This window comes from Colobus angolensis, unplaced genomic scaffold (assembly GCF_000951035.1).
Source record: "Colobus angolensis palliatus isolate OR3802 unplaced genomic scaffold, Cang.pa_1.0 Scaffold237, whole genome shotgun sequence".
Lineage (NCBI taxonomy): Eukaryota > Metazoa > Chordata > Mammalia > Primates > Cercopithecidae > Colobus > Colobus angolensis.
In genome coordinates, this window is record NW_012115566.1 from 2967614 (window position 1) to 2975762 (window position 8149).

General features: G+C 39.0%; 1 non-coding gene across 1 annotated transcript; it reads right to left on the reverse strand.

Moving 5' to 3' along the window:
* Positions 1–5681: 5681 nt before the first annotated feature.
* TRNAS-GCU lies at positions 5682–5763 on the reverse strand. Its single transcript has one exon. It is a non-coding gene; the product is annotated as a tRNA-Ser (tRNA).
* Between the last annotated feature and the right edge of the window lie 2386 nt (positions 5764–8149).

Sequence of the window (8149 nt, forward strand, 5' to 3'; positions counted from 1 at the left end):
AGAGATGCTTTCACCATGTTGGGCAGGCTGGTCTCAAACTCCTGACCTCAAGTGATGCACCTGCCTTGTCCTCCCAAAGTGCTGGGATTACAGGCATGAGTCACTGCCCCCCACCAAGTGCTGGCTCATTTTAATACCAAATGAATATACTTATTTCTAGATAAATGAATTTAGATAGATAGATAGATAGATAGATATTCCAGGTGATTTTCCCTCCCACTATACATAAATATCAGTTCTAGGTGCATTTTAGATCTAAATGTGAAAGGTAGAACAAGATAGCCTCTAAATGTTAATAAAGGGAAATATCTCTGTGACTCCTAGGGAGCAGAAGATTTGTAAAACAAAACCCACAAAACACTAACACATATGTACGTATATAATATATGACAAATACACACATATACACACATATAAATAAATTTGGATTCATTAAAACTAAAATCTTTTGTTCCTCAAGTTGTTAAGAGATTCAGAGGTTCAAATGGCAAGTTACAGTGTAAGGGAATTGTGTTTATAACACATGGAATCAACAAAGAGCTTGTAGTCAAAATATAGAAAGAGCTACTACACATGAGTAAGAAAGGAACAGAAAAACAAAAATCAAGTGATTTGAAGAGGCATTTCACAAAATGGAATATTGAATAGTAATAATAATATAAAAAGGACTTAACAACATTACTAATCAGCTATTTACAGAATAAATAAGCAATTTTGACCCATTAACATCCAGGAAAATAGTGAAATTAAAAAGCCTGATCATATTAAATTTTGGAAAGAATTTGAAGCAACAGGAATTTAATGTATACTGCAGGTGCATGATAGTATCTTTGAAAATTTTGGGGGTATCTAATAACATTATCTAATGAATTATGCATATCATAGGCCTCAACATTACATTTCTGTATGTATATCCAGTGCAAATGTGCACTGAGATATGTGGAAAAAATCTCCAAAAATGTAGTTTATAATAGGCAAAACTTGAAAAAAAGGTCAATTGACAGTAGGATAGATAAATAAACTATGGGTATCCAAACCGTGGAACAGTACAGCACAATGAAAATGAACTACAATTACATGGATCTATCTCACCAACATCATATTGAACAAAACCAGACCCATGACATATCCATAATGTATAACTCAGCAATGTGAGCACATATGCATCAGAAGAAATGTACAAGAAGGGCCCTAGAAGTAAACGGAAACACAAATCTTCATTAACCTAAAATGTGTGGTAGGCAGCTTTTAAGAGAGCCCCCCACGATACCCAGCTCCTGTTAATCATGCCCTTGTGTAATTCTGTCCCCTTGAATGGTGGGCTGGGCCTACTTAAACATTTTCAATGAACAGCATCAGCAAAAGTGATAGGATGTCACTTCCAAAATTAGGTTATGAAAGATTCTGACTTTTCTCTTGCTTGTACTCACTCTGGCTCTTCTGAATTGCTTGCTCTGATGACACAAGTTGCTATGTTGTCAGCAGTCCTGTGGAGACTTCAAATGGCAAGGAACTGAGAGTGGCCTCCAGACAATAGTTGGTGAGTACTTACATCCTCAGTCTAACATGCTGTTAACAACCATATCAGTGATCATGAAAGCCAGTCCTTCACCAGTCTAACCTCGAAACGACTGAAGCTCCTGCTGGCACCTTGATTGTAGCTTTGTGAGGGACCCTGAGCCAGAGAACCCAGCTAAGCCAATCCCAGAATCCTCACCCACAGAAATTAGAAGCCAATTTTTTTTTTTTTTTTTTTTTTTTTTGAGACAGAGTCTTGCTCTGTTGTCAGGCTGGAGTGCAGTGGTGCGACCTCGGCTCACTGCAACCTCTGCCTCCTGGATTCAAGCGATTCTCCTGCCTTAGCCTCCTGAGTAGCTGGGATTACAGGCGTGCTTCACCACACCCAGCTAATTTTTGTATTTTTGGTAAAGACGGGGTTTTACCACATTGGCCAGGACGGTCTCGATCCCTTAACCTTGTGATCCACCCGCCTCGGACTCCCAAAGTGCTGGGATTACAGTCGTGAGCCACCGCACCCAGACGCCAACAAATGTTTTAAGCAACAACGTTTTAGGGTAATATTTTACACAGCAATGGAAAATGAATACAAAGGATAAATATGTTGCAGTATGTTTATGTTGTGACATACTATATAAAAACAGGGATAAACTACAACAAGAATGAAATGTGTAGAATATTATTTTAAGGAAAAACGTAGAAAATATACTGGAGATGTGATTCTATTTATATAATGTTCAGACATAGGTAAACAATGGTGTTTAAGAATAAAATAATAGGTGATAAAATCTTAAAAATGCAGGAAGTAATAAAAGTCAGGTTGGTTATATATATGATATATAATATATAACATATATGCTATATAATATATGACATAACATGTATGCTATATAATACACGAATATAGCATATATGCTATATAATGTATGAATATAACATACATGCTATATAATATATACAACATATAACATATACGACATGCAAAATACGATATATAACAATGATATGTAATATATAACATATATGAGATGTAATATATGGCATATAACATATGCAACATGTAATATACGATATATGATGTGGCATGGCATATATGATATATGGCATGTATGATATATAACATATATGATATATAACATATATGATATATAATACATGATATATATTTTTGGGGAAGAGAGGAGACAGTGACTGGGAAGTTTCCCTTATTAGATGCTTGCCATGTTTTACTGCTTGGCCTTTGTCACAATTCTGCAGGTGCTTGCTTTGTAATTACTTAAGTTGGCATACATGTTTTATACACTTTTCTGTACATAAAGTTAAGTTTGCATATATATTTTATGTACTTTTCTGCATGGGTGATAATATTCACAAAAAAAGTTTAAAAATGAAAACAGTGCTATTTTGTAGAACAAGAATTTTCAAAAATGGATAAAATGGAAGTTCTGAGATAGATACATGGATATTTTATAACTAATATAAATTTCAATGTATTTAAAATTTTTCTATGAATTAATTGTTTTAAAAATCTATTTGAAAAGTTAAAGGAAATATATTTGAGGTAAACGATTCTAAGGACTGATAGATTTATAGCAAGTAAATGCATAAAGAACAGAATATGGAAAAATTCTTGCCATTCTACTTGATATATCCAAAATATATATGTAACATATATGATTTTATATAAATACAAAGTATATAAATAATTGTTGACCAGGCATGGTGGCTCATGCCTGTAATCCCAGCACTTTGGGAGGCCGAGACGGGTGGATTGCTAGAGGTCAGGAGTTCGAAACCAGCCTGGCCAACATGGTGAAACCTTGTGTCTACTAAAAAAAAAATTAGCGGGTGTGGTATTGGGTGCCTACAGTCCCAGCTACTTGGGAGACCGAGGCAGAATAATTGCTTGAACCCGGGAGGTAGAAGTTGCAGTGAGCCGAGATTGGGCCACTGTACTCCAGCCTAGGTGACAGAGGGAGACCCCTTCTCAAATAAATAATAAATAAAGTAAAATAAATAAATAATGTAATTCAGCTTGTCAAGTTGTTGATGGCTGTTGTAAGACCTTGGATCGTGTGTGTGTGTGTGTTTCAACAAAGTGTCACTCTGTTGCTTAGGCTGGAGTGCAGTAGCATGATCTTGGCTCATTGCAGCCTCCGCCTCCCGAGTTCAAGCGATTCTCCTGCTTCAGCCACCCGAGTAACTGCGATTTCAGGCGTGCGCCACCATGCCCGACTAATTTTTGTATTTGTAGCAGAGATGGGGTTTCACCATGTTGACCAGGCTGGTCTCGAACTCCTGACATGAAGTGAACAGCCCACCTCAGCCTCCCAAAATGCTGGCATTACAGGCGTGAGCCGCCGTGCCCGGCGGTTCTTGTCTTATTAGTTTAAAAGAATTTAAACCAGAGTCACACAGCAAAAGAAGTGCAGCGTAGATTAATTTATTGCAAAGGAAAAATAATATTTTGTAAGTTAGGTGCAGAATAGACAGCGCACGCTGAGAGAGAGAGAACCCAGGGCAGGCTGTTCCTAAGGATGAGACAGCAAAGATTGGCGCTAGGGAGGCTCCCTTTATAGGGGTCTTACATGACTATTTAGAAGGAGGTGGGAAGAAGTGTTACCAGCAAGCATCTTCTGGGTAGTCCTCTGAGTGCACATGCGCAGTAGCTGTACATGCTTGTTCATACATGGGATGTCTCATTGGCATCTTAAATCTCCAGTCAGAGGTGTGTTTTTTACTATTGTAATGAGCAAAGGCTCAGTCTAAGTACAGGTAAAGTCAAAATGCGCATGCTGTCTCTAGGGGAAATTTCCTCTTGATAGCTGTTGAATGAGCTCAATTTCAGTGTGAATGCTGAGGCTTATTGTGTTGACTGTACGGTCACCATGGTTGCTGTGTCCCAAGAACATGGTCACCTCCTTGAATACCTATCCTGCGTCAAAGTGTCAGTAGGGTAACGTCCCTCTTGCACTGTTGATTGCAAAGAGAAACAACATACACTGAAATAGAAATCACTAATTACCAGCAATAACCAGAAGATGTTCAAAGCCTTTGACCTATGTTTGCAACAATCCTTTGACTCATTAAGTTTCCTAAAATACATTTCGAAAACAGAAGAATTGCTAAAGTATATCAACTCCTGTGACTATAATGCAGCTATTAAGATGATGATGAAGAAGACTTGAAAATAACTTACCTTCAAATTTCATAACTTGTTTTGTTTTTTGAGACAGAGTCTCTTTCTCTTGCCCAGGCTGGAGAGCAGTGGTGCCATCTCGGCTCACCGCAACCTCTGCCTCCTGAGTTGAAGTGATTCTCACGCCTTAGCCTCCCGAGTCGCTGGGATTACAGGCGCCCACCACGCCCTGCTAATGTTTTGTATTTTTTAGTAGAGACGGGGTTTTGCCAAGTTGGCCAGCCTGGTCTTGAACTCCTGACCTCAGGTGATCCACCTGCCTCGGCTTCCCAACGTTCTGGGATTACAGGCCTGAGCTACAGAGCCCAGCTTGCTTTTTTCTTTCTCTTTTTGTTTCTCTTTCTTCTCTTTTCCCTCCCTCCCTCCTTCCCTTCCTTCCTTCCTTTTTTTTTTTTTTTTTTTAACAAAACAAAACAAAAATCTTGTGGCCATGTCAGTGCTACACGTTTCTTCAATGTTGGTCCCTCGATTTGTCTTGAGAATTTCTGTCTTGGTGTATTTGTCGTGCTGGTTTTTTGTTTTTTGTTTTTTCTGCTTATCTTTTTGATGAATTTATTTTAATGCTCACAGTAGTAATGATTTCTAAAAGAAGGAGTTGGGGTCACCACACCTCGAGTTTTCCCCCCTTTTTGGCAGCTTCATCTCTCTCTCTAGCCCCACCGTCACCTTCTTCTACTCTATTCCCCTCTCCCCTTTCTCTCAGGCTCTAAGGCGTTTTTGCAGTCATCAGGTAGGAAGCCCACCAGAAGAATATTCATTAAACTGATTACGCGAACAATATTGACAATCAATACCCAATCAACCATTAAAGTTAGAAAACCTAGCAGCACCATCGTAATACTGATGGTACAGAATTACGACAGCTGCTTTTTCCTTTCCAAGGCCAGGGTCCTGAATTCCAGGAGAGTCCAAAGGAAAGTTGGCTGGACTTGGGTATTGTTTCCTCGTATTAAAAGGCCTCACCCGACGAGGGTGGGATTCGAACCCACGCGTGCAGAGCACAATGGATTAGCAATCCATCGCCTTAACCACTCGGCCACCTCGTCTCGATATACCCCATTTCCTGAGTATTTTATTTCAGAGTTTGTGATCGGAACCCACAGACGGCCTTAGAAGACTTCGGACATGGTTCGAAGACGTTTGGGAGACGTGGAAATGGCTCGTTTTCACATGAATGATCAAGAACTGAATGGAAACGCTTTGAGCGGGGAAAACGGGCTTAACTTTCATGGGACTCACACAAATGTTCGAGACATGATAGTAACGTAGTTGCCGGGCGGGTCTCTCCCTTTCTTCCGCTTCCTGGTCCCGAGGCAGGAGGTGCCTGAGCAGGCTGCGGGCGTGACCGGGCCGACGGGGCGCACGGGGTTTGCCTTCGACCTGGGGCGGCAGGTGAGTCGGTCAGTCCTTCTGTCCGCTCACCGCGTCTAGTCGCGTCGGGATCGCGCACCTGGGAGCCAGCAGGAGACAGAGATTCCCAAAACTGTTCACACCGGAGTCGATTTCTCTTTAGAGAAGCCCAAGCAAATCAATCACAGGCCAAGCAACAGGGAACAGGGGAAATCCTGCAGGAATGGACCCCTGCTGTATTTTCACACTCTCACCGTGAGGATATTTTACGTTAGATTGCACTAACATCTTGAGTGAAGACCACCTTTACTTGTTTCTGTGAATTCACAAAGAATCATCCTTTTCTTTTTCCCCGGAAGAGCCCTTATGTTGTAGTGTTTGCTGCATAGACGTGCCTGAAATCTTCAACCTCAACTCAACCCACTTCCTTACCTCTTATTTTCCATGCTCAGTCCCATTTGGGTTTTTACATCAAGACAGATCTAGTTTTCCTCTTCCAACAAGCGATTTTCTCTCATGAAATGCTCTTTCCCTTTCTCACTTTAGCCTGGCTGAATTATTGATCCATACTTTGGTTCTTAAAGCTATTTTTTTTAATTAACAAAATTTTTAATCAAAGTTAACTACGCATGTTTTAAAAGCTCAATTACTTCAAAAAATATGTGTATGCGAAACAGTGGTCTCTCCTATCTTATTCCTCTCAGTAGAGGCATTTTCAGCCATTCGGCATTTTGTGTTGCTGTTTTTACCTGCATGTCTCCAAATATCATGCTATTGCAGAGATGGCTAGTTGTCCATTCATTATTTCTGTTTTTTCCAATAAATGGAAAATTAGCTGAACTCATAGCCACCCATGAAAAGATTACAGTGACTTCCCTTGAGAGTCAGCATCATCACGTGACCAATTTCTAAGTAAAGGTATAAGAGAGAAAATGTATGTAAAGCTTCCAGGTTATGTCCATAAGAGAAGGAAATAACCTCTATTTATCTCTTCTTCATGTATCTGCTTTTGAGAATGAAGGCTTCATGAAACAGTGATTGAACCCAGCACACTGGAGGAAGGAGGGAGCCATGACATAGAAGACTGGAACCAACACCATGAAGCCAAAGCATCACCCTGGCATTGATTACACCCTCAGACAGTCACAGTAATGTCTGCTTCTTTTAAGCTATGGTTCTTTTGGGTCTTTGTTACAAAGACAAAATTGTATTCTAATACATATGCTACATATTAATTTTAAGCTTAGTATTTTCCATTGATTTCCCATGATACAAATAGAAGATTCACTTCTCTTCCTCACCATAAACACCTCCACGGACACTCTTCTTAGCAATTTTTCCTTCAAATATAGTTATATCAGAATTTTTATTGAATGAGTAATCACCCTTTATATAATTATGTTTGGCAATATTATTTACCTTTCGTATTTTGTTTCCTGAACATTATTTTTAGAAAAAAATCACAAATAACCATAAAAGCTTTGCCAAAACAATAAACTGAGTGATTTCTAAACTTGATATTTGGTTTTCATCCTGATGTCTTCCTTCACCATTGTACTATACATTTTATTTCTCTGCCACTGGTGCTGTATTCCCAATTTCTCGTGTATTTTCTATCTTAATATACCTTCACATTTTGGTGGAGTACATTGTAAAGCAGCTTCCTGAGAAGAAGTTTATTGTAGATGGAGACTTTTTAATACTTCTCCAGCAACTTGATTGAATGTTTGTCTGGGAAATATTTTTCAAGCTTTTGAAATTCGTTTCAGGATTTTGAGGGAGTTCTCTATTTTCTTCTAGCTTCCAGCATTCATTTTGAGAAGTACAAAGTCATTCTAATTACAGAGTCTACATTTGCAGTTGGCTTTTATTTATCTCTTTCAGGATAATTTCCTTGTCCTCAATGTTCTGCAGTGTCTGAAAGATATGCTTTAGTGTGTTTCCATTTCTATTCCTTGTTTTGGGAACTCTGTTACATCATTAAATCATGTATTTCGGTTAGGGATATTAGCTTGTTTTTTGTTGTTGCTGGTTTTGTGATTTCTGTGTTCTCTGTCCTTTTTTTTTTTTTTTTTTTTTTTT